This window comes from Dendrobates tinctorius, unplaced genomic scaffold, assembly GCF_039654945.1.
Source record: "Dendrobates tinctorius isolate UK_male_01 unplaced genomic scaffold, ASM3965494v1 ptg000251l, whole genome shotgun sequence".
In the NCBI taxonomy this organism is placed as follows: domain Eukaryota; kingdom Metazoa; phylum Chordata; class Amphibia; order Anura; family Dendrobatidae; genus Dendrobates; species Dendrobates tinctorius.
Window position 1 is genome coordinate 11,127,224 of NW_027361918.1, and position 22,726 is coordinate 11,149,949.

The following is a 22,726-nucleotide window of genomic DNA, read 5'->3' on the forward strand; positions in this document are numbered from 1 at the left end:
ACACGTTTGCTGTTGACAGAAAAGTTCAGTTGATATGCAATGATGAAGTTTATAAATCACAACTATTTAGCAGAGGTTGGTTTCGATCCATCGACCGCTGGGTTTCACAATGTGAATTATGGCCTACAAATACAGTCGGGCAATTTTCTAGCAAACCATTTCTATGTATGTAGAGAACCAGACTGGGGGAGTAAAAAAAACTTACCTAGTTTGTAGAAAAAAGTTGTAATGCAGCACAATCCCAAGCAAAAAGATTGACCTTTTATGGTTTGGTTTGAATATAGAAAATGCTGAGAGGTCGCGAATCTCCTTCTGGTCCTTTGGCACGAGTTGTACTGGGATTTAGGATTTTGACTAGTGTTTTTGATCCGAGACACGTTTGCTGTTGACAGAAAAGTTCAGTTGATATGCAATGATGAAGTTTATAAAACACAACTATTTAGCAGAGGTTGGTTTCGATCCATCGACCGCTGGGTTTCACAATGTGAATTATGGCCTACAAATACAGTCGAGCAATTTTCTAGTAAACCATTTCTCTGTATATAGAGAACCAAACTGGGGGAATGAAAAAAAACTTACCTAGTTTGTAGAAAAAAGTTGTAATGCAGCACAATCCCAAGCGAAAAGATTGATCTTTTATGGTTTGGTTTGAATATAGAAAATGCTGAGAGGTCGCGAATCTCCTTCTGGTCCTTTGGCACGAGTTGTACTGGGATTTAGGATTTTGACTAGTGTTTTTGATCCGAGACACGTTTGCTGTTGACAGAAAAGTTCAGTTGATATGCAATGATGAAGTTTATAAAACACAACTATTTAGCAGAGGTTGGTTTCAATCCATTGACCGCTGGGTTTCACAATGTGAATTATGGTCTACAAATACAGTCGAGCAATTTTCTAGCAAACCATTTCTCTGTATATAGAGAACCAAAATGGGGAAGTGAAAAAAACTTAGCTAGTTTGTAGAAAAAGATGCAATGCAGCACAATTTAGCAGAGGATGGCTTCGATCCATCGACCTCTGGGTTATGGGCCCAGCACGCTTCCGCTGCGCCACTCTGCTTGTGTTAACAGATGTACAGAGTAAAATTCTAATGACTGTTTGTGTTCAGGTCGATGACATGTAAATTTTCAGCCATTACATATTTGTTGGCGACTAGAGTACTCCTGGGGTTCTGCAATTGTTTCTTTGTTTTTTTTTGCTTTCTTGTGTCATATTATTGTTGAAAATCATTAGAGGAAATGGTGTCTGACCATTGTTTAAGGTTCCGGTTAAAACTGGTGGGTGCGTCCGGCTGTTAGACGAAAGTTCGGCAGGCGTTTGTGTCTCTGTGGCGCAATCGGTTAGCGCGTTCGGCTGTTAACCGAAAGGTTGGTGGTTCGAGTCCACCCAGGGACGTTGGTTCCTTTTGCTTGGGTAGCATGCTACAGTTGAAGACGTTTTCACATTGGTGCTCAGCATCTCCATAAAGTAAAAGCACTGTTGCTGCCTAAGTTTTGAATTCACAAGGCAAACTGGAGAAAAAACTTTCCGGTTGTGTTTCTGTCTACATGTCCAGAAAGAGCATAGCTGTCTGGTATTTGCCAGAAGGTTGAAAACATCTGATAGAATACACAAAACTTCCTTCGAGCCGGAATTGAACCAGCGACCTAAGGATTGCTAATTTAGATCTACAGTCCTCCGCTCTACCAGCTGAGCTATCGAAGGCTTGATTTAGCCATTGTTGAAAGTCTTCAAGGTTTGGACGTGTGTGCCACGAGCAGGTGGCATAAACAATTCACTCGGCCAACTGAAAAAGGAATCCAAAGATTGTATTGGAGAATGCGGGTATCGATCCCGCTACCTCTCGCATGCTAAGCGAGCGCTCTACCACTTGAGCTAATCCCCCATGCCCGACGAACGCCATTATCAGTTTCACGCCACACCATGTCACAGTTTACTTATAGTCAAATGTGCCATTGAGTGCTTTTTTTTTTTTTTTTTTTTTTTTTTTTAAGTACAGATTCCTTTCTCCCATATTTGAAGAACATCTACGGAGTTCACAATGTGAATTATGGCCTACAAATAAAGTCGAGCAATTTTCTAGCAAACCATTTCTACGTATGTAGAGAACCAGACTGGGGGAGTAAAAAAAACTTACCTAGTTTGTAGAAAAAAGTTGTAATGCAGCACAATCCCAAGCAAAAAGATTGACCTTTTATGGTTTGGTTTGATTATAGAAAATGCTGAGAGGTCGCGAATCTCCTTCTGGTCCTTTGGCACGAGTTGTACTGGGATTTAGGATTTTGACTAGTGTTTTTGATCCGAGACACGTTTGCTGTTGACAGAAAAGTTCAGTTGATATGCAATGATGAAGTTTATAAATCACAACTATTTAGCAGAGGTTGGTTTCGATCCATCGACCGCTGGGTTTCACAATGTGAATTATGGCCTACAAATACAGTCGGGCAATTTTCTAGCAAACCATTTCTATGTATGTAGAGAACCAGACTGGGGGAGTAAAAAAAACTTACCTAGTTTGTAGAAAAAAGTTGTAATGCAGCACAATCCCAAGCAAAAAGATTGACCTTTTATGGTTTGGTTTGAATATAGAAAATGCTGAGAGGTCGCGAATCTCCTTCTGGTCCTTTGGCACGAGTTGTACTGGGATTTAGGATTTTGACTAGTGTTTTTGATCCGAGACACGTTTGCTGTTGACAGAAAAGTTCAGTTGATATGCAATGATGAAGTTTATAAAACACAACTATTTAGCAGAGGTTGGTTTCGATCCATCGACCGCTGGGTTTCACAATGTGAATTATGGCCTACAAATACAGTCGAGCAATTTTCTAGTAAACCATTTCTCTGTATATAGAGAACCAAACTGGGGGAATGAAAAAAAACTTACCTAGTTTGTAGAAAAAAGTTGTAATGCAGCACAATCCCAAGCGAAAAGATTGATCTTTTATGGTTTGGTTTGAATATAGAAAATGCTGAGAGGTCGCGAATCTCCTTCTGGTCCTTTGGCACGAGTTGTACTGGGATTTAGGATTTTGACTAGTGTTTTTGATCCGAGACACGTTTGTTGTTGACAGAAAAGTTCAGTTGATATGCAATGATGAAGTTTATAAAACACAACTATTTAGCAGAGGTTGGTTTCAATCCATTGACCGCTGGGTTTCACAATGTGAATTATGGTCTACAAATACAGTCGAGCAATTTTCTAGCAAACCATTTCTCTGTATATAGAGAACCAAAATGGGGAAGTGAAAAAAACTTAGCTAGTTTGTAGAAAAAGATGCAATGCAGCACAATTTAGCAGAGGATGGCTTCGATCCATCGACCTCTGGGTTATGGGCCCAGCACGCTTCCGCTGCGCCACTCTGCTTGTGTTAACAGATGTACAGAGTAAAATTCTAATGACTGTTTGTGTTCAGGTCGATGACATGTAAATTTTCAGCCATTACATATTTGTTGGCGACTAGAGTACTCCTGGGGTTCTGCAATTGTTTCTTTGTTTTTTTTTGCTTTCTTGTGTCATATTATTGTTGAAAATCATTAGAGGAAATGGTGTCTGACCATTGTTTAAGGTTCCGGTTAAAACTGGTGGGTGCGTCCGGCTGTTAGACGAAAGTTCGGCAGGCGTTTGTGTCTCTGTGGCGCAATCGGTTAGCGCGTTCGGCTGTTAACCGAAAGGTTGGTGGTTCGAGTCCACCCAGGGACGTTGGTTCCTTTTGCTTGGGTAGCATGCTACAGTTGAAGACGTTTTCACATTGGTGCTCAGCATCTCCATAAAGTAAAAGCACTGTTGCTGCCTAAGTTTTGAATTCACAAGGCAAACTGGAGAAAAAACTTTCCGGTTGTGTTTCTGTCTACATGTCCAGAAAGAGCATAGCTGTCTGGTATTTGCCAGAAGGTTGAAAACATCTGATAGAATACACAAAACTTCCTTCGAGCCGGAATTGAACCAGCGACCTAAGGATTGCTAATTTAGATCTACAGTCCTCCGCTCTACCAGCTGAGCTATCGAAGGCTTGATTTAGCCATTGTTGAAAGTCTTCAAGGTTTGGACGTGTGTGCCACGAGCAGGTGGCATAAACAATTCACTCGGCCAACTGAAAAAGGAATCCAAAGATTGTATTGGAGAATGCGGGTATCGATCCCGCTACCTCTCGCATGCTAAGCGAGCGCTCTACCACTTGAGCTAATCCCCCATGCCCGACGAACGCCATTATCAGTTTCACGCCACACCATGTCACAGTTTACTTATAGTCAAATGTGCCATTGAGTGCTTTTTTTTTTTTTTTTTTTTTTTTTTTTAAGTACAGATTCCTTTCTCCCATATTTGAAGAACATCTACGGAGTTCACAATGTGAATTATGGCCTACAAATAAAGTCGAGCAATTTTCTAGCAAACCATTTCTACGTATGTAGAGAACCAGACTGGGGGAGTAAAAAAAACTTACCTAGTTTGTAGAAAAAAGTTGTAATGCAGCACAATCCCAAGCAAAAAGATTGACCTTTTATGGTTTGGTTTGATTATAGAAAATGCTGAGAGGTCGCGAATCTCCTTCTGGTCCTTTGGCACGAGTTGTACTGGGATTTAGGATTTTGACTAGTGTTTTTGATCCGAGACACGTTTGCTGTTGACAGAAAAGTTCAGTTGATATGCAATGATGAAGTTTATAAATCACAACTATTTAGCAGAGGTTGGTTTCGATCCATCGACCGCTGGGTTTCACAATGTGAATTATGGCCTACAAATACAGTCGGGCAATTTTCTAGCAAACCATTTCTATGTATGTAGAGAACCAGACTGGGGGAGTAAAAAAAACTTACCTAGTTTGTAGAAAAAAGTTGTAATGCAGCACAATCCCAAGCAAAAAGATTGACCTTTTATGGTTTGGTTTGAATATAGAAAATGCTGAGAGGTCGCGAATCTCCTTCTGGTCCTTTGGCACGAGTTGTACTGGGATTTAGGATTTTGACTAGTGTTTTTGATCCGAGACACGTTTGCTGTTGACAGAAAAGTTCAGTTGATATGCAATGATGAAGTTTATAAAACACAACTATTTAGCAGAGGTTGGTTTCGATCCATCGACCGCTGGGTTTCACAATGTGAATTATGGCCTACAAATACAGTCGAGCAATTTTCTAGTAAACCATTTCTCTGTATATAGAGAACCAAACTGGGGGAATGAAAAAAAACTTACCTAGTTTGTAGAAAAAAGTTGTAATGCAGCACAATCCCAAGCGAAAAGATTGATCTTTTATGGTTTGGTTTGAATATAGAAAATGCTGAGAGGTCGCGAATCTCCTTCTGGTCCTTTGGCACGAGTTGTACTGGGATTTAGGATTTTGACTAGTGTTTTTGATCCGAGACACGTTTGTTGTTGACAGAAAAGTTCAGTTGATATGCAATGATGAAGTTTATAAAACACAACTATTTAGCAGAGGTTGGTTTCAATCCATTGACCGCTGGGTTTCACAATGTGAATTATGGTCTACAAATACAGTCGAGCAATTTTCTAGCAAACCATTTCTCTGTATATAGAGAACCAAAATGGGGAAGTGAAAAAAACTTAGCTAGTTTGTAGAAAAAGATGCAATGCAGCACAATTTAGCAGAGGATGGCTTCGATCCATCGACCTCTGGGTTATGGGCCCAGCACGCTTCCGCTGCGCCACTCTGCTTGTGTTAACAGATGTACAGAGTAAAATTCTAATGACTGTTTGTGTTCAGGTCGATGACATGTAAATTTTCAGCCATTACATATTTGTTGGCGACTAGAGTACTCCTGGGGTTCTGCAATTGTTTCTTTGTTTTTTTTTGCTTTCTTGTGTCATATTATTGTTGAAAATCATTAGAGGAAATGGTGTCTGACCATTGTTTAAGGTTCCGGTTAAAACTGGTGGGTGCGTCCGGCTGTTAGACGAAAGTTCGGCAGGCGTTTGTGTCTCTGTGGCGCAATCGGTTAGCGCGTTCGGCTGTTAACCGAAAGGTTGGTGGTTCGAGTCCACCCAGGGACGTTGGTTCCTTTTGCTTGGGTAGCATGCTACAGTTGAAGACGTTTTCACATTGGTGCTCAGCATCTCCATAAAGTAAAAGCACTGTTGCTGCCTAAGTTTTGAATTCACAAGGCAAACTGGAGAAAAAACTTTCCGGTTGTGTTTCTGTCTACATGTCCAGAAAGAGCATAGCTGTCTGGTATTTGCCAGAAGGTTGAAAACATCTGATAGAATACACAAAACTTCCTTCGAGCCGGAATTGAACCAGCGACCTAAGGATTGCTAATTTAGATCTACAGTCCTCCGCTCTACCAGCTGAGCTATCGAAGGCTTGATTTAGCCATTGTTGAAAGTCTTCAAGGTTTGGACGTGTGTGCCACGAGCAGGTGGCATAAACAATTCACTCGGCCAACTGAAAAAGGAATCCAAAGATTGTATTGGAGAATGCGGGCATCGATCCCGCTACCTCTCGCATGCTAAGCGAGCGCTCTACCACTTGAGCTAATCCCCCATGCCCGACGAACGCCATTATCAGTTTCACGCCACACCATGTCACAGTTTACTTATAGTCAAATGTGCCATTGAGTGCTTTTTTTTTTTTTTTTTTTTTTTTTTTTTAAGTACAGATTCCTTTCTCCCATATTTGAAGAACATCTACGGAGTTCACAATGTGAATTATGGCCTACAAATAAAGTCGAGCAATTTTCTAGCAAACCATTTCTACGTATGTAGAGAACCAGACTGGGGGAGTAAAAAAAACTTACCTAGTTTGTAGAAAAAAGTTGTAATGCAGCACAATCCCAAGCAAAAAGATTGACCTTTTATGGTTTGGTTTGATTATAGAAAATGCTGAGAGGTCGCGAATCTCCTTCTGGTCCTTTGGCACGAGTTGTACTGGGATTTAGGATTTTGACTAGTGTTTTTGATCCGAGACACGTTTGCTGTTGACAGAAAAGTTCAGTTGATATGCAATGATGAAGTTTATAAATCACAACTATTTAGCAGAGGTTGGTTTCGATCCATCGACCGCTGGGTTTCACAATGTGAATTATGGCCTACAAATACAGTCGGGCAATTTTCTAGCAAACCATTTCTATGTATGTAGAGAACCAGACTGGGGGAGTAAAAAAAACTTACCTAGTTTGTAGAAAAAAGTTGTAATGCAGCACAATCCCAAGCAAAAAGATTGACCTTTTATGGTTTGGTTTGAATATAGAAAATGCTGAGAGGTCGCGAATCTCCTTCTGGTCCTTTGGCACGAGTTGTACTGGGATTTAGGATTTTGACTAGTGTTTTTGATCCGAGACACGTTTGCTGTTGACAGAAAAGTTCAGTTGATATGCAATGATGAAGTTTATAAAACACAACTATTTAGCAGAGGTTGGTTTCGATCCATCGACCGCTGGGTTTCACAATGTGAATTATGGCCTACAAATACAGTCGAGCAATTTTCTAGTAAACCATTTCTCTGTATATAGAGAACCAAACTGGGGGAATGAAAAAAAACTTACCTAGTTTGTAGAAAAAAGTTGTAATGCAGCACAATCCCAAGCGAAAAGATTGATCTTTTATGGTTTGGTTTGAATATAGAAAATGCTGAGAGGTCGCGAATCTCCTTCTGGTCCTTTGGCACGAGTTGTACTGGGATTTAGGATTTTGACTAGTGTTTTTGATCCGAGACACGTTTGCTGTTGACAGAAAAGTTCAGTTGATATGCAATGATGAAGTTTATAAAACACAACTATTTAGCAGAGGTTGGTTTCAATCCATTGACCGCTGGGTTTCACAATGTGAATTATGGTCTACAAATACAGTCGAGCAATTTTCTAGCAAACCATTTCTCTGTATATAGAGAACCAAAATGGGGAAGTGAAAAAAACTTAGCTAGTTTGTAGAAAAAGATGCAATGCAGCACAATTTAGCAGAGGATGGCTTCGATCCATCGACCTCTGGGTTATGGGCCCAGCACGCTTCCGCTGCGCCACTCTGCTTGTGTTAACAGATGTACAGAGTAAAATTCTAATGACTGTTTGTGTTCAGGTCGATGACATGTAAATTTTCAGCCATTACATATTTGTTGGCGACTAGAGTACTCCTGGGGTTCTGCAATTGTTTCTTTGTTTTTTTTTGCTTTCTTGTGTCATATTATTGTTGAAAATCATTAGAGGAAATGGTGTCTGACCATTGTTTAAGGTTCCGGTTAAAACTGGTGGGTGCGTCCGGCTGTTAGACGAAAGTTCGGCAGGCGTTTGTGTCTCTGTGGCGCAATCGGTTAGCGCGTTCGGCTGTTAACCGAAAGGTTGGTGGTTCGAGTCCACCCAGGGACGTTGGTTCCTTTTGCTTGGGTAGCATGCTACAGTTGAAGACGTTTTCACATTGGTGCTCAGCATCTCCATAAAGTAAAAGCACTGTTGCTGCCTAAGTTTTGAATTCACAAGGCAAACTGGAGAAAAAACTTTCCGGTTGTGTTTCTGTCTACATGTCCAGAAAGAGCATAGCTGTCTGGTATTTGCCAGAAGGTTGAAAACATCTGATAGAATACACAAAACTTCCTTCGAGCCGGAATTGAACCAGCGACCTAAGGATTGCTAATTTAGATCTACAGTCCTCCGCTCTACCAGCTGAGCTATCGAAGGCTTGATTTAGCCATTGTTGAAAGTCTTCAAGTTTTGGACGTGTGTGCCACGAGCAGGTGGCATAAACAATTCACTCGGCCAACTGAAAAAGGAATCCAAAGATTGTATTGGAGAATGCGGGCATCGATCCCGCTACCTCTCGCATGCTAAGCGAGCGCTCTACCACTTGAGCTAATCCCCCATGCCCGACGAACGCCATTATCAGTTTCACGCCACACCATGTCACAGTTTACTTATAGTCAAATGTGCCATTGAGTGCTTTTTTTTTTTTTTTTTTAAGTACAGATTCCTTTCTCCCATATTTGAAGAACATCTACGTAGTTCACAATGTGAATTATGGCCTACAAATACAGTCGGGCAATTTTCTAGCAAACCATTTCTATGTATGTAGAGAACCAGACTGGGGGAGTAAAAAAAACTTACCTAGTTTGTAGAAAAAAGTTGTAATGCAGCACAATCCCAAGCAAAAAGATTGACCTTTTATGGTTTGGTTTGAATATAGAAAATGCTGAGAGGTCGCGAATCTCCTTCTGGTCCTTTGGCACGAGTTGTACTGGGATTTAGGATTTTGACTAGTGTTTTTGATCCGAGACACGTTTGCTGTTGACAGAAAAGTTCAGTTGATATGCAATGATGAAGTTTATAAATCACAACTATTTAGCAGAGGTTGGTTTCGATCCATCGACCGCTGGGTTTCACAATGTGAATTATGGCCTACAAATACAGTCGGGCAATTTTCTAGCAAACCATTTCTATGTATGTAGAGAACCAGACTGGGGGAGTAAAAAAAACTTACCTAGTTTGTAGAAAAAAGTTGTAATGCAGCACAATCCCAAGCAAAAAGATTGACCTTTTATGGTTTGGTTTGAATATAGAAAATGCTGAGAGGTCGCGAATCTCCTTCTGGTCCTTTGGCACGAGTTGTACTGGGATTTAGGATTTTGACTAGTGTTTTTGATCCGAGACACGTTTGCTGTTGACAGAAAAGTTCAGTTGATATGCAATGATGAAGTTTATAAAACACAACTATTTAGCAGAGGTTGGTTTCGATCCATCGACCGCTGGGTTTCACAATGTGAATTATGGCCTACAAATACAGTCGAGCAATTTTCTAGTAAACCATTTCTCTGTATATAGAGAACCAAACTGGGGGAATGAAAAAAAACTTACCTAGTTTGTAGAAAAAAGTTGTAATGCAGCACAATCCCAAGCGAAAAGATTGATCTTTTATGGTTTGGTTTGAATATAGAAAATGCTGAGAGGTCGCGAATCTCCTTCTGGTCCTTTGGCACGAGTTGTACTGGGATTTAGGATTTTGACTAGTGTTTTTGATCCGAGACACGTTTGCTGTTGACAGAAAAGTTCAGTTGATATGCAATGATGAAGTTTATAAAACACAACTATTTAGCAGAGGTTGGTTTCAATCCATTGACCGCTGGGTTTCACAATGTGAATTATGGTCTACAAATACAGTCGAGCAATTTTCTAGCAAACCATTTCTCTGTATATAGAGAACCAAAATGGGGAAGTGAAAAAAACTTAGCTAGTTTGTAGAAAAAGATGCAATGCAGCACAATTTAGCAGAGGATGGCTTCGATCCATCGACCTCTGGGTTATGGGCCCAGCACGCTTCCGCTGCGCCACTCTGCTTGTGTTAACAGATGTACAGAGTAAAATTCTAATGACTGTTTGTGTTCAGGTCGATGACATGTAAATTTTCAGCCATTACATATTTGTTGGCGACTAGAGTACTCCTGGGGTTCTGCAATTGTTTCTTTGTTTTTTTTTGCTTTCTTGTGTCATATTATTGTTGAAAATCATTAGAGGAAATGGTGTCTGACCATTGTTTAAGGTTCCGGTTAAAACTGGTGGGTGCGTCCGGCTGTTAGACGAAAGTTCGGCAGGCGTTTGTGTCTCTGTGGCGCAATCGGTTAGCGCGTTCGGCTGTTAACCGAAAGGTTGGTGGTTCGAGTCCACCCAGGGACGTTGGTTCCTTTTGCTTGGGTAGCATGCTACAGTTGAAGACGTTTTCACATTGGTGCTCAGCATCTCCATAAAGTAAAAGCACTGTTGCTGCCTAAGTTTTGAATTCACAAGGCAAACTGGAGAAAAAACTTTCCGGTTGTGTTTCTGTCTACATGTCCAGAAAGAGCATAGCTGTCTGGTATTTGCCAGAAGGTTGAAAACATCTGATAGAATACACAAAACTTCCTTCGAGCCGGAATTGAACCAGCGACCTAAGGATTGCTAATTTAGATCTACAGTCCTCCGCTCTACCAGCTGAGCTATCGAAGGCTTGATTTAGCCATTGTTGAAAGTCTTCAAGTTTTGGACGTGTGTGCCACGAGCAGGTGGCATAAACAATTCACTCGGCCAACTGAAAAAGGAATCCAAAGATTGTATTGGAGAATGCGGGCATCGATCCCGCTACCTCTCGCATGCTAAGCGAGCGCTCTACCACTTGAGCTAATCCCCCATGCCCGACGAACGCCATTATCAGTTTCACGCCACACCATGTCACAGTTTACTTATAGTCAAATGTGCCATTGAGTGCTTTTTTTTTTTTTTTTTTAAGTACAGATTCCTTTCTCCCATATTTGAAGAACATCTACGTAGTTCACAATGTGAATTATGGCCTACAAATACAGTCGGGCAATTTTCTAGCAAACCATTTCTATGTATGTAGAGAACCAGACTGGGGGAGTAAAAAAAACTTACCTAGTTTGTAGAAAAAAGTTGTAATGCAGCACAATCCCAAGCAAAAAGATTGACCTTTTATGGTTTGGTTTGAATATAGAAAATGCTGAGAGGTCGCGAATCTCCTTCTGGTCCTTTGGCACGAGTTGTACTGGGATTTAGGATTTTGACTAGTGTTTTTGATCCGAGACACGTTTGCTGTTGACAGAAAAGTTCAGTTGATATGCAATGATGAAGTTTATAAATCACAACTATTTAGCAGAGGTTGGTTTCGATCCATCGACCGCTGGGTTTCACAATGTGAATTATGGCCTACAAATACAGTCGGGCAATTTTCTAGCAAACCATTTCTATGTATGTAGAGAACCAGACTGGGGGAGTAAAAAAAACTTACCTAGTTTGTAGAAAAAAGTTGTAATGCAGCACAATCCCAAGCAAAAAGATTGACCTTTTATGGTTTGGTTTGAATATAGAAAATGCTGAGAGGTCGCGAATCTCCTTCTGGTCCTTTGGCACGAGTTGTACTGGGATTTAGGATTTTGACTAGTGTTTTTGATCCGAGACACGTTTGCTGTTGACAGAAAAGTTCAGTTGATATGCAATGATGAAGTTTATAAAACACAACTATTTAGCAGAGGTTGGTTTCGATCCATCGACCGCTGGGTTTCACAATGTGAATTATGGCCTACAAATACAGTCGAGCAATTTTCTAGTAAACCATTTCTCTGTATATAGAGAACCAAACTGGGGGAATGAAAAAAAACTTACCTAGTTTGTAGAAAAAAGTTGTAATGCAGCACAATCCCAAGCGAAAAGATTGATCTTTTATGGTTTGGTTTGAATATAGAAAATGCTGAGAGGTCGCGAATCTCCTTCTGGTCCTTTGGCACGAGTTGTACTGGGATTTAGGATTTTGACTAGTGTTTTTGATCCGAGACACGTTTGCTGTTGACAGAAAAGTTCAGTTGATATGCAATGATGAAGTTTATAAAACACAACTATTTAGCAGAGGTTGGTTTCAATCCATTGACCGCTGGGTTTCACAATGTGAATTATGGTCTACAAATACAGTCGAGCAATTTTCTAGCAAACCATTTCTCTGTATATAGAGAACCAAAATGGGGAAGTGAAAAAAACTTTGCTAGTTTGTAGAAAAAGATGCAATGCAGCACAATTTAGCAGAGGATGGCTTCGATCCATCGACCTCTGGGTTATGGGCCCAGCACGCTTCCGCTGCGCCACTCTGCTTGTGTTAACAGATGTACAGAGTAAAATTCTAATGACTGTTTGTGTTCAGGTCGATGACATGTAAATTTTCAGCCATTACATATTTGTTGGCGACTAGAGTACTCCTGGGGTTCTGCAATTGTTTCTTTGTTTTTTTTTGCTTTCTTGTGTCATATTATTGTTGAAAATCATTAGAGGAAATGGTGTCTGACCATTGTTTAAGGTTCCGGTTAAAACTGGTGGGTGCGTCCGGCTGTTAGACGAAAGTTCGGCAGGCGTTTGTGTCTCTGTGGCGCAATCGGTTAGCGCGTTCGGCTGTTAACCGAAAGGTTGGTGGTTCGAGTCCACCCAGGGACGTTGGTTCCTTTTGCTTGGGTAGCATGCTACAGTTGAAGACGTTTTCACATTGGTGCTCAGCATCTCCATAAAGTAAAAGCACTGTTGCTGCCTAAGTTTTGAATTCACAAGGCAAACTGGAGAAAAAACTTTCCGGTTGTGTTTCTGTCTACATGTCCAGAAAGAGCATAGCTGTCTGGTATTTGCCAGAAGGTTGAAAACATCTGATAGAATACACAAAACTTCCTTCGAGCCGGAATTGAACCAGCGACCTAAGGATTGCTAATTTAGATCTACAGTCCTCCGCTCTACCAGCTGAGCTATCGAAGGCTTGATTTAGCCATTGTTGAAAGTCTTCAAGTTTTGGACGTGTGTGCCACGAGCAGGTGGCATAAACAATTCACTCGGCCAACTGAAAAAGGAATCCAAAGATTGTATTGGAGAATGCGGGCATCGATCCCGCTACCTCTCGCATGCTAAGCGAGCGCTCTACCACTTGAGCTAATCCCCCATGCCCGACGAACGCCATTATCAGTTTCACGCCACACCATGTCACAGTTTACTTATAGTCAAATGTGCCATTGAGTGCTTTTTTTTTTTTTTTTTTTTAAGTACAGATTCCTTTCTCCCATATTTGAAGAACATCTACGTAGTTCACAATGTGAATTATGGCCTACAAATACAGTCGGGCAATTTTCTAGCAAACCATTTCTATGTATGTAGAGAACCAGACTGGGGGAGTAAAAAAAACTTACCTAGTTTGTAGAAAAAAGTTGTAATGCAGCACAATCCCAAGCAAAAAGATTGACCTTTTATGGTTTGGTTTGAATATAGAAAATGCTGAGAGGTCGCGAATCTCCTTCTGGTCCTTTGGCACGAGTTGTACTGGGATTTAGGATTTTGACTAGTGTTTTTGATCCGAGACACGTTTGCTGTTGACAGAAAAGTTCAGTTGATATGCAATGATGAAGTTTATAAATCACAACTATTTAGCAGAGGTTGGTTTCGATCCATCGACCGCTGGGTTTCACAATGTGAATTATGGCCTACAAATACAGTCGGGCAATTTTCTAGCAAACCATTTCTATGTATGTAGAGAACCAGACTGGGGGAGTAAAAAAAACTTACCTAGTTTGTAGAAAAAAGTTGTAATGCAGCACAATCCCAAGCAAAAAGATTGACCTTTTATGGTTTGGTTTGAATATAGAAAATGCTGAGAGGTCGCGAATCTCCTTCTGGTCCTTTGGCACGAGTTGTACTGGGATTTAGGATTTTGACTAGTGTTTTTGATCCGAGACACGTTTGCTGTTGACAGAAAAGTTCAGTTGATATGCAATGATGAAGTTTATAAAACACAACTATTTAGCAGAGGTTGGTTTCGATCCATCGACCGCTGGGTTTCACAATGTGAATTATGGCCTACAAATACAGTCGAGCAATTTTCTAGTAAACCATTTCTCTGTATATAGAGAACCAAACTGGGGGAATGAAAAAAAACTTACCTAGTTTGTAGAAAAAAGTTGTAATGCAGCACAATCCCAAGCGAAAAGATTGATCTTTTATGGTTTGGTTTGAATATAGAAAATGCTGAGAGGTCGCGAATCTCCTTCTGGTCCTTTGGCACGAGTTGTACTGGGATTTAGGATTTTGACTAGTGTTTTTGATCCGAGACACGTTTGCTGTTGACAGAAAAGTTCAGTTGATATGCAATGATGAAGTTTATAAAACACAACTATTTAGCAGAGGTTGGTTTCAATCCATTGACCGCTGGGTTTCACAATGTGAATTATGGTCTACAAATACAGTCGAGCAATTTTCTAGCAAACCATTTCTCTGTATATAGAGAACCAAAATGGGGAAGTGAAAAAAACTTAGCTAGTTTGTAGAAAAAGATGCAATGCAGCACAATTTAGCAGAGGATGGCTTCGATCCATCGACCTCTGGGTTATGGGCCCAGCACGCTTCCGCTGCGCCACTCTGCTTGTGTTAACAGATGTACAGAGTAAAATTCTAATGACTGTTTGTGTTCAGGTCGATGACATGTAAATTTTCAGCCATTACATATTTGTTGGCGACTAGAGTACTCCTGGGGTTCTGCAATTGTTTCTTTGTTTTTTTTTGCTTTCTTGTGTCATATTATTGTTGAAAATCATTAGAGGAAATGGTGTCTGACCATTGTTTAAGGTTCCGGTTAAAACTGGTGGGTGCGTCCGGCTGTTAGACGAAAGTTCGGCAGGCGTTTGTGTCTCTGTGGCGCAATCGGTTAGCGCGTTCGGCTGTTAACCGAAAGGTTGGTGGTTCGAGTCCACCCAGGGACGTTGGTTCCTTTTGCTTGGGTAGCATGCTACAGTTGAAGACGTTTTCACATTGGTGCTCAGCATCTCCATAAAGTAAAAGCACTGTTGCTGCCTAAGTTTTGAATTCACAAGGCAAACTGGAGAAAAAACTTTCCGGTTGTGTTTCTGTCTACATGTCCAGAAAGAGCATAGCTGTCTGGTATTTGCCAGAAGGTTGAAAACATCTGATAGAATACACAAAACTTCCTTCGAGCCGGAATTGAACCAGCGACCTAAGGATTGCTAATTTAGATCTACAGTCCTCCGCTCTACCAGCTGAGCTATCGAAGGCTTGATTTAGCCATTGTTGAAAGTCTTCAAGGTTTGGACGTGTGTGCCACGAGCAGGTGGCATAAACAATTCACTCGGCCAACTGAAAAAGGAATCCAAAGATTGTATTGGAGAATGCGGGCATCGATCCCGCTACCTCTCGCATGCTAAGCGAGCGCTCTACCACTTGAGCTAATCCCCCATGCCCGACGAACGCCATTATCAGTTTCACGCCACACCATGTCACAGTTTACTTATAGTCAAATGTGCCATTGAGTGCTTTTTTTTTTTTTTTTTTTTTTTTTTTTAAGTACAGATTCCTTTCTCCCATATTTGAAGAACATCTACGGAGTTCACAATGTGAATTATGGCCTACAAATAAAGTCGAGCAATTTTCTAGCAAACCATTTCTACGTATGTAGAGAACCAGACTGGGGGAGTAAAAAAAACTTACCTAGTTTGTAGAAAAAAGTTGTAATGCAGCACAATCCCAAGCAAAAAGATTGACCTTTTATGGTTTGGTTTGATTATAGAAAATGCTGAGAGGTCGCGAATCTCCTTCTGGTCCTTTGGCACGAGTTGTACTGGGATTTAGGATTTTGACTAGTGTTTTTGATCCGAGACACGTTTGCTGTTGACAGAAAAGTTCAGTTGATATGCAATGATGAAGTTTATAAATCACAACTATTTAGCAGAGGTTGGTTTCGATCCATCGACCGCTGGGTTTCACAATGTGAATTATGGCCTACAAATACAGTCGGGCAATTTTCTAGCAAACCATTTCTATGTATGTAGAGAACCAGACTGGGGGAGTAAAAAAAACTTACCTAGTTTGTAGAAAAAAGTTGTAATGCAGCACAATCCCAAGCAAAAAGATTGACCTTTTATTGTTTGGTTTGAATATAGAAAATGCTGAGAGGTCGCGAATCTCCTTCTGGTCCTTTGGCACGAGTTGTACTGGGATTTAGGATTTTGACTAGTGTTTTTGATCCGAGACACGTTTGCTGTTGACAGAAAAGTTCAGTTGATATGCAATGATGAAGTTTATAAAACACAACTATTTAGCAGAGGTTGGTTTCGATCCATCGACCGCTGGGTTTCACAATGTGAATTATGGCCTACAAATACAGTCGAGCAATTTTCTAGTAAACCATTTCTCTGTATATAGAGAACCAAACTGGGGGAATGAAAAAAAACTTACCTAGTTTGTAGAAAAAAGTTGTAATGCAGCACAATCCCAAGCGAAAAGATTGATCTTTTATGGTTTGGTTTGAATATAGAAAATGCTGAGAGGTCGCGAATCTCCTTCTGGTCCTTTGGCACGAGTTGTACTGGGATTTAGGATTTTGACTAGTGTTTTTGATCCGAGACACGTTTGCTGTTGACAGAAAAGTTCAGTTGATATGCAATGATGAAGTTTATAAAACACAACTATTTAGCAGAGGTTGGTTTCAATCCATTGACCGCTGGGTTTCACAATGTGAATTATGGTCTACAAATACAGTCGAGCAATTTTCTAGCAAACCATTTCTCTGTATATAGAGAACCAAAATGGGGAAGTGAAAAAAACTTAGCTAGTTTGTAGAAAAAGATGCAATGCAGCACAATTTAGCAGAGGATGGCTTCGATCCATCGACCTCTGGGTTATGGGCCCAGCACGCTTCCGCTGCGCCACTCTGCTTGTGTTAACAGATGTACAGAGTAAAATTCTAATGACTGTTTGTGTTCAGGTCGATGACATGTAAATTTTCAGCCATTACATATTTGTTGGCGACTAGAGTACTCCTGGGGTTCTGCAATTGTTTCTTTGTTTTTTTTTGCTTTCTTGTGTCATATTATTGTTGAAAATCATTAGAGGAAATGGTGTCTGACCATTGTTTAAGGTTCCGGTTAAAACTGGTGGGTGCGTCCGGCTGTTAGACGAAAGTTCGGCAGGCGTTTGTGTCTCTGTGGCGCAATCGGTTAGCGCGTTCGGCTGTTAACCGAAAGGTTGGTGGTTCGAGTCCACCCAGGGACGTTGGTTCCTTTTGCTTGGGTAGCATGCTACAGTTGAAGACGTTTTCACATTGGTGCTCAGCATCTCCATAAAGTAAAAGCACTGTTGCTGCCTAAGTTTTGAATTCACAAGGCAAACTGGAGAAAAAACTTTCCGGTTGTGTTTCTGTCTACATGTCCAGAAAGAGCATAGCTGTCTGGTATTTGCCAGAAGGTTGAAAACATCTGATAGAATACACAAAACTTCCTTCGAGCCGGAATTGAACCAGCGACCTAAGGATTGCTAATTTAGATCTACAGTCCTCCGCTCTACCAGCTGAGCTATCGAAGGCTTGATTTAGCCATTGTTGAAAGTCTTCAAGGTTTGGACGTGTGTGCCACGAGCAGGTGGCATAAACAATTCACTCGGCCAACTGAAAAAGGAATCCAAAGATTGTATTGGAGAATGCGGGCATCGATCCCGCTACCTCTCGCATGCTAAGCGAGCGCTCTACCACTTGAGCTAATCCCCCATGCCCGACGAACGCCATTATCAGTTTCACGCCACACCATGTCACAGTTTACTTATAGTCAAATGTGCCATTGAGTGCTTTTTTTTTTTTTTTTTTTTTTTTTTTTTAAGTACAGATTCCTTTCTCCCATATTTGAAGAACATCTACGGAGTTCACAATGTGAATTATGGCCTACAAATAAAGTCGAGCAATTTTCTAGCAAACCATTTCTACGTATGTAGAGAACCAGACTGGGGGAGTAAAAAAAACTTACCTAGTTTGTAGAAAAAAGTTGTAATGCAGCACAATCCCAAGCAAAAAGATTGACCTTTTATGGTTTGGTTTGATTATAGAAAATGCTGAGAGGTCGCGAATCTCCTTCTGGTCCTTTGGCACGAGTTGTACTGGGATTTAGGATTTTGACTAGTGTTTTTGATCCGAGACACGTTTGCTGTTGACAGAAAAGTTCAGTTGATATGCAATGATGAAGTTTATAAATCACAACTATTTAGCAGAGGTTGGTTTCGATCCATCGACCGCTGGGTTTCACAATGTGAATTATGGCCTACAAATACAGTCGGGCAATTTTCTAGCAAACCATTTCTATGTATGTAGAGAACCAGACTGGGGGAGTAAAAAAAACTTACCTAGTTTGTAGAAAAAAGTTGTAATGCAGCACAATCCCAAGCAAAAAGATTGACCTTTTATGGTTTGGTTTGAATATAGAAAATGCTGAGAGGTCGCGAATCTCCTTCTGGTCCTTTGGCACGAGTTGTACTGGGATTTAGGATTTTGACTAGTGTTTTTGATCCGAGACACGTTTGCTGTTGACAGAAAAGTTCAGTTGATATGCAATGATGAAGTTTATAAAACACAACTATTTAGCAGAGGTTGGTTTCGATCCATCGACCGCTGGGTTTCACAATGTGAATTATGGCCTACAAATACAGTCGAGCAATTTTCTAGTAAACCATTTCTCTGTATATAGAGAACCAAACTGGGGGAATGAAAAAAAACTTACCTAGTTTGTAGAAAAAAGTTGTAATGCAGCACAATCCCAAGCGAAAAGATTGATCTTTTATGGTTTGGTTTGAATATAGAAAATGCTGAGAGGTCGCGAATCTCCTTCTGGTCCTTTGGCACGAGTTGTACTGGGATTTAGGATTTTGACTAGTGTTTTTGATCCGAGACACGTTTGCTGTTGACAGAAAAGTTCAGTTGATATGCAATGATGAAGTTTATAAAACACAACTATTTAGCAGAGGTTGGTTTCAATCCATTGACCGCTGGGTTTCACAATGTGAATTATGGTCTACAAATACAGTCGAGCAATTTTCTAGCAAACCATTTCTCTGTATATAGAGAACCAAAATGGGGAAGTGAAAAAAACTTAGCTAGTTTGTAGAAAAAGATGCAATGCAGCACAATTTAGCAGAGGATGGCTTCGATCCATCGACCTCTGGGTTATGGGCCCAGCACGCTTCCGCTGCGCCACTCTGCTTGTGTTAACAGATGTACAGAGTAAAATTCTAATGACTGTTTGTGTTCAGGTCGATGACATGTAAATTTTCAGCCATTACATATTTGTTGGCGACTAGAGTACTCCTGGGGTTCTGCAATTGTTTCTTTGTTTTTTTTTGCTTTCTTGTGTCATATTATTGTTGAAAATCATTAGAGGAAATGGTGTCTGACCATTGTTTAAGGTTCCGGTTAAAACTGGTGGGTGCGTCCGGCTGTTAGACGAAAGTTCGGCAGGCGTTTGTGTCTCTGTGGCGCAATCGGTTAGCGCGTTCGGCTGTTAACCGAAAGGTTGGTGGTTCGAGTCCACCCAGGGACGTTGGTTCCTTTTGCTTGGGTAGCATGCTACAGTTGAAGACGTTTTCACATTGGTGCTCAGCATCTCCATAAAGTAAAAGCACTGTTGCTGCCTAAGTTTTGAATTCACAAGGCAAACTGGAGAAAAAACTTTCCGGTTGTGTTTCTGTCTACATGTCCAGAAAGAGCATAGCTGTCTGGTATTTGCCAGAAGGTTGAAAACATCTGATAGAATACACAAAACTTCCTTCGAGCCGGAATTGAACCAGCGACCTAAGGATTGCTAATTTAGATCTACAGTCCTCCGCTCTACCAGCTGAGCTATCGAAGGCTTGATTTAGCCATTGTTGAAAGTCTTCAAGGTTTGGACGTGTGTGCCACGAGCAGGTGGCATAAACAATTCACTCGGCCAACTGAAAAAGGAATCCAAAGATCGTATTGGAGAATGCGGGCATCGATCCCGCTACCTCTCGCATGCTAAGCGAGCGCTCTACCACTTGAGCTAATCCCCCATGCCCGACGAACGCCATTATCAGTTTCACGCCACACCATGTCACAGTTTACTTATAGTCAAATGTGCCATTGAGTGCTTTTTTTTTTTTTTTTTAAGTACAGATTCCTTTCTCCCATATTTGAAGAACATCTACGGAGTTCACAATGTGAATTATGGCCTACAAATAAAGTCGAGCAATTTTCTAGCAAACCATTTCTACGTATGTAGAGAACCAGACTGGGGGAGTAAAAAAAACTTACCTAGTTTGTAGAAAAAAGTTGTAATGCAGCACAATCCCAAGCAAAAAGATTGACCTTTTATGGTTTGGTTTGATTATAGAAAATGCTGAGAGGTCGCGAATCTCCTTCTGGTCCTTTGGCACGAGTTGTACTGGGATTTAGGATTTTGACTAGTGTTTTTGATCCGAGACACGTTTGCTGTTGACAGAAAAGTTCAGTTGATATGCAATGATGAAGTTTATAAATCACAACTATTTAGCAGAGGTTGGTTTCGATCCATCGACCGCTGGGTTTCACAATGTGAATTATGGCCTACAAATACAGTCGGGCAATTTTCTAGCAAACCATTTCTATGTATGTAGAGAACCAGACTGGGGGAGTAAAAAAAACTTACCTAGTTTGTAGAAAAAAGTTGTAATGCAGCACAATCCCAAGCAAAAAGATTGACCTTTTATGGTTTGGTTTGAATATAGAAAATGCTGAGAGGTCGCGAATCTCCTTCTGGTCCTTTGGCACGAGTTGTACTGGGATTTAGGATTTTGACTAGTGTTTTTGATCCGAGACACGTTTGCTGTTGACAGAAAAGTTCAGTTGATATGCAATGATGAAGTTTATAAAACACAACTATTTAGCAGAGGTTGGTTTCGATCCATCGACCGCTGGGTTTCACAATGTGAATTATGGCCTACAAATACAGTCGAGCAATTTTCTAGTAAACCATTTCTCTGTATATAGAGAACCAAACTGGGGGAATGAAAAAAAACTTACCTAGTTTGTAGAAAAAAGTTGTAATGCAGCACAATCCCAAGCGAAAAGATTGATCTTTTATGGTTTGGTTTGAATATAGAAAATGCTGAGAGGTCGCGAATCTCCTTCTGGTCCTTTGGCACGAGTTGTACTGGGATTTAGGATTTTGACTAGTGTTTTTGATCCGAGACACGTTTGCTGTTGACAGAAAAGTTCAGTTGATATGCAATGATGAAGTTTATAAAACACAACTATTTAGCAGAGGTTGGTTTCAATCCATTGACCGCTGGGTTTCACAATGTGAATTATGGTCTACAAATACAGTCGAGCAATTTTCTAGCAAACCATTTCTCTGTATATAGAGAACCAAAATGGGGAAGTGAAAAAAACTTAGCTAGTTTGTAGAAAAAGATGCAATGCAGCACAATTTAGCAGAGGATGGCTTCGATCCATCGACCTCTGGGTTATGGGCCCAGCACGCTTCCGCTGCGCCACTCTGCTTGTGTTAACAGATGTACAGAGTAAAATTCTAATGACTGTTTGTGTTCAGGTCGATGACATGTAAATTTTCAGCCATTACATATTTGTTGGCGACTAGAGTACTCCTGGGGTTCTGCAATTGTTTCTTTGTTTTTTTTTGCTTTCTTGTGTCATATTATTGTTGAAAATCATTAGAGGAAATGGTGTCTGACCATTGTTTAAGGTTCCGGTTAAAACTGGTGGGTGCGTCCGGCTGTTAGACGAAAGTTCGGCAGGCGTTTGTGTCTCTGTGGCGCAATCGGTTAGCGTGTTCGGCTGTTAACCGAAAGGTTGGTGGTTCGAGTCCACCCAGGGACGTTGGTTCCTTTTGCTTGGGTAGCATGCTACAGTTGAAGACGTTTTCACATTGGTGCTCAGCATCTCCATAAAGTAAAAGCACTGTTGCTGCCTAAGTTTTGAATTCACAAGGCAAACTGGAGAAAAAACTTTCCGGTTGTGTTTCTGTCTACATGTCCAGAAAGAGCATAGCTGTCTGGTATTTGCCAGAAGGTTGAAAACATCTGATAGAATACACAAAACTTCCTTCGAGCCGGAATTGAACCAGCGACCTAAGGATTGCTAATTTAGATCTACAGTCCTCCGCTCTACCAGCTGAGCTATCGAAGGCTTGATTTAGCCATTGTTGAAAGTCTTCAAGTTTTGGACGTGCATAAACAATTCACTCGGCCAACTGAAAAAGGAATCCAAAGATTGTATTGGAGAATGCGGGCATCGATCCCGCTACCTCTCGCATGCTAAGCGAGCGCTCTACCACTTGAGCTAATCCCCCATGCCCGACGAACGCCATTATCAGTTTCACGCCACACCATGTCACAGTTTACTTATAGTCAAATGTGCCATTGAGTGCTTTTTTTTTTTTTTTTTTTAAGTACAGATTCCTTTCTCCCATATTTGAAGAACATCTACGTAGTTCACAATGT

General features: G+C 40.8%; 29 non-coding genes across 29 annotated transcripts; 9 read left to right on the top strand and 20 right to left on the bottom strand.

Annotated features, from left to right (window-relative positions):
- The first annotated feature begins 1,321 nt into the window (after window positions 1-1,321).
- On the top strand, window positions 1,322-1,395 carry TRNAN-GUU (transfer RNA asparagine (anticodon GUU)). Its single transcript has one exon. It is a non-coding gene; the product is annotated as a tRNA-Asn (tRNA).
- A 223-nt stretch (window positions 1,396-1,618) lies between these two features.
- Window positions 1,619-1,704, bottom strand: TRNAY-GUA (transfer RNA tyrosine (anticodon GUA)). Its single transcript is given in 2 exon segments — window positions 1,619-1,654; window positions 1,668-1,704. It is a non-coding gene; the product is annotated as a tRNA-Tyr (tRNA).
- Window positions 1,705-1,812: 108 nt separating this feature from the next.
- Window positions 1,813-1,885, bottom strand: TRNAA-AGC (transfer RNA alanine (anticodon AGC)). The gene has a single exon. It is a non-coding gene; the product is annotated as a tRNA-Ala (tRNA).
- Window positions 1,886-3,626: 1,741 nt separating this feature from the next.
- On the top strand, window positions 3,627-3,700 carry TRNAN-GUU (transfer RNA asparagine (anticodon GUU)). The gene has a single exon. It is a non-coding gene; the product is annotated as a tRNA-Asn (tRNA).
- Window positions 3,701-3,923: 223 nt separating this feature from the next.
- On the bottom strand, window positions 3,924-4,009 carry TRNAY-GUA (transfer RNA tyrosine (anticodon GUA)). The gene is given in 2 exon segments: window positions 3,924-3,959; window positions 3,973-4,009. It is a non-coding gene; the product is annotated as a tRNA-Tyr (tRNA).
- A 108-nt stretch (window positions 4,010-4,117) lies between these two features.
- On the bottom strand, window positions 4,118-4,190 carry TRNAA-AGC (transfer RNA alanine (anticodon AGC)). The gene has a single exon. It is a non-coding gene; the product is annotated as a tRNA-Ala (tRNA).
- A 1,741-nt stretch (window positions 4,191-5,931) lies between these two features.
- Window positions 5,932-6,005, top strand: TRNAN-GUU (transfer RNA asparagine (anticodon GUU)). Its single transcript has one exon. It is a non-coding gene; the product is annotated as a tRNA-Asn (tRNA).
- A 223-nt stretch (window positions 6,006-6,228) lies between these two features.
- Window positions 6,229-6,314, bottom strand: TRNAY-GUA (transfer RNA tyrosine (anticodon GUA)). Its single transcript is given in 2 exon segments — window positions 6,229-6,264; window positions 6,278-6,314. It is a non-coding gene; the product is annotated as a tRNA-Tyr (tRNA).
- A 108-nt stretch (window positions 6,315-6,422) lies between these two features.
- TRNAA-AGC (transfer RNA alanine (anticodon AGC)) lies at window positions 6,423-6,495 on the bottom strand. Its single transcript has one exon. It is a non-coding gene; the product is annotated as a tRNA-Ala (tRNA).
- Window positions 6,496-8,237: 1,742 nt separating this feature from the next.
- On the top strand, window positions 8,238-8,311 carry TRNAN-GUU (transfer RNA asparagine (anticodon GUU)). Its single transcript has one exon. It is a non-coding gene; the product is annotated as a tRNA-Asn (tRNA).
- Window positions 8,312-8,534: 223 nt separating this feature from the next.
- TRNAY-GUA (transfer RNA tyrosine (anticodon GUA)) lies at window positions 8,535-8,620 on the bottom strand. The gene is given in 2 exon segments: window positions 8,535-8,570; window positions 8,584-8,620. It is a non-coding gene; the product is annotated as a tRNA-Tyr (tRNA).
- Window positions 8,621-8,728: 108 nt separating this feature from the next.
- On the bottom strand, window positions 8,729-8,801 carry TRNAA-AGC (transfer RNA alanine (anticodon AGC)). The gene has a single exon. It is a non-coding gene; the product is annotated as a tRNA-Ala (tRNA).
- A 1,731-nt stretch (window positions 8,802-10,532) lies between these two features.
- Window positions 10,533-10,606, top strand: TRNAN-GUU (transfer RNA asparagine (anticodon GUU)). Its single transcript has one exon. It is a non-coding gene; the product is annotated as a tRNA-Asn (tRNA).
- A 223-nt stretch (window positions 10,607-10,829) lies between these two features.
- On the bottom strand, window positions 10,830-10,915 carry TRNAY-GUA (transfer RNA tyrosine (anticodon GUA)). The gene is given in 2 exon segments: window positions 10,830-10,865; window positions 10,879-10,915. It is a non-coding gene; the product is annotated as a tRNA-Tyr (tRNA).
- A 108-nt stretch (window positions 10,916-11,023) lies between these two features.
- TRNAA-AGC (transfer RNA alanine (anticodon AGC)) lies at window positions 11,024-11,096 on the bottom strand. Its single transcript has one exon. It is a non-coding gene; the product is annotated as a tRNA-Ala (tRNA).
- Window positions 11,097-12,827: 1,731 nt separating this feature from the next.
- On the top strand, window positions 12,828-12,901 carry TRNAN-GUU (transfer RNA asparagine (anticodon GUU)). The gene has a single exon. It is a non-coding gene; the product is annotated as a tRNA-Asn (tRNA).
- A 223-nt stretch (window positions 12,902-13,124) lies between these two features.
- Window positions 13,125-13,210, bottom strand: TRNAY-GUA (transfer RNA tyrosine (anticodon GUA)). Its single transcript is given in 2 exon segments — window positions 13,125-13,160; window positions 13,174-13,210. It is a non-coding gene; the product is annotated as a tRNA-Tyr (tRNA).
- Window positions 13,211-13,318: 108 nt separating this feature from the next.
- On the bottom strand, window positions 13,319-13,391 carry TRNAA-AGC (transfer RNA alanine (anticodon AGC)). Its single transcript has one exon. It is a non-coding gene; the product is annotated as a tRNA-Ala (tRNA).
- Window positions 13,392-15,124: 1,733 nt separating this feature from the next.
- TRNAN-GUU (transfer RNA asparagine (anticodon GUU)) lies at window positions 15,125-15,198 on the top strand. The gene has a single exon. It is a non-coding gene; the product is annotated as a tRNA-Asn (tRNA).
- Window positions 15,199-15,421: 223 nt separating this feature from the next.
- TRNAY-GUA (transfer RNA tyrosine (anticodon GUA)) lies at window positions 15,422-15,507 on the bottom strand. Its single transcript is given in 2 exon segments — window positions 15,422-15,457; window positions 15,471-15,507. It is a non-coding gene; the product is annotated as a tRNA-Tyr (tRNA).
- A 108-nt stretch (window positions 15,508-15,615) lies between these two features.
- TRNAA-AGC (transfer RNA alanine (anticodon AGC)) lies at window positions 15,616-15,688 on the bottom strand. The gene has a single exon. It is a non-coding gene; the product is annotated as a tRNA-Ala (tRNA).
- A 1,741-nt stretch (window positions 15,689-17,429) lies between these two features.
- TRNAN-GUU (transfer RNA asparagine (anticodon GUU)) lies at window positions 17,430-17,503 on the top strand. Its single transcript has one exon. It is a non-coding gene; the product is annotated as a tRNA-Asn (tRNA).
- Window positions 17,504-17,726: 223 nt separating this feature from the next.
- Window positions 17,727-17,812, bottom strand: TRNAY-GUA (transfer RNA tyrosine (anticodon GUA)). Its single transcript is given in 2 exon segments — window positions 17,727-17,762; window positions 17,776-17,812. It is a non-coding gene; the product is annotated as a tRNA-Tyr (tRNA).
- Window positions 17,813-17,920: 108 nt separating this feature from the next.
- On the bottom strand, window positions 17,921-17,993 carry TRNAA-AGC (transfer RNA alanine (anticodon AGC)). The gene has a single exon. It is a non-coding gene; the product is annotated as a tRNA-Ala (tRNA).
- Window positions 17,994-19,735: 1,742 nt separating this feature from the next.
- Window positions 19,736-19,809, top strand: TRNAN-GUU (transfer RNA asparagine (anticodon GUU)). The gene has a single exon. It is a non-coding gene; the product is annotated as a tRNA-Asn (tRNA).
- A 223-nt stretch (window positions 19,810-20,032) lies between these two features.
- On the bottom strand, window positions 20,033-20,118 carry TRNAY-GUA (transfer RNA tyrosine (anticodon GUA)). Its single transcript is given in 2 exon segments — window positions 20,033-20,068; window positions 20,082-20,118. It is a non-coding gene; the product is annotated as a tRNA-Tyr (tRNA).
- Window positions 20,119-20,226: 108 nt separating this feature from the next.
- TRNAA-AGC (transfer RNA alanine (anticodon AGC)) lies at window positions 20,227-20,299 on the bottom strand. The gene has a single exon. It is a non-coding gene; the product is annotated as a tRNA-Ala (tRNA).
- Window positions 20,300-22,326: 2,027 nt separating this feature from the next.
- TRNAY-GUA (transfer RNA tyrosine (anticodon GUA)) lies at window positions 22,327-22,412 on the bottom strand. Its single transcript is given in 2 exon segments — window positions 22,327-22,362; window positions 22,376-22,412. It is a non-coding gene; the product is annotated as a tRNA-Tyr (tRNA).
- Window positions 22,413-22,502: 90 nt separating this feature from the next.
- Window positions 22,503-22,575, bottom strand: TRNAA-AGC (transfer RNA alanine (anticodon AGC)). The gene has a single exon. It is a non-coding gene; the product is annotated as a tRNA-Ala (tRNA).
- Window positions 22,576-22,726: the final 151 nt, after the last annotated feature.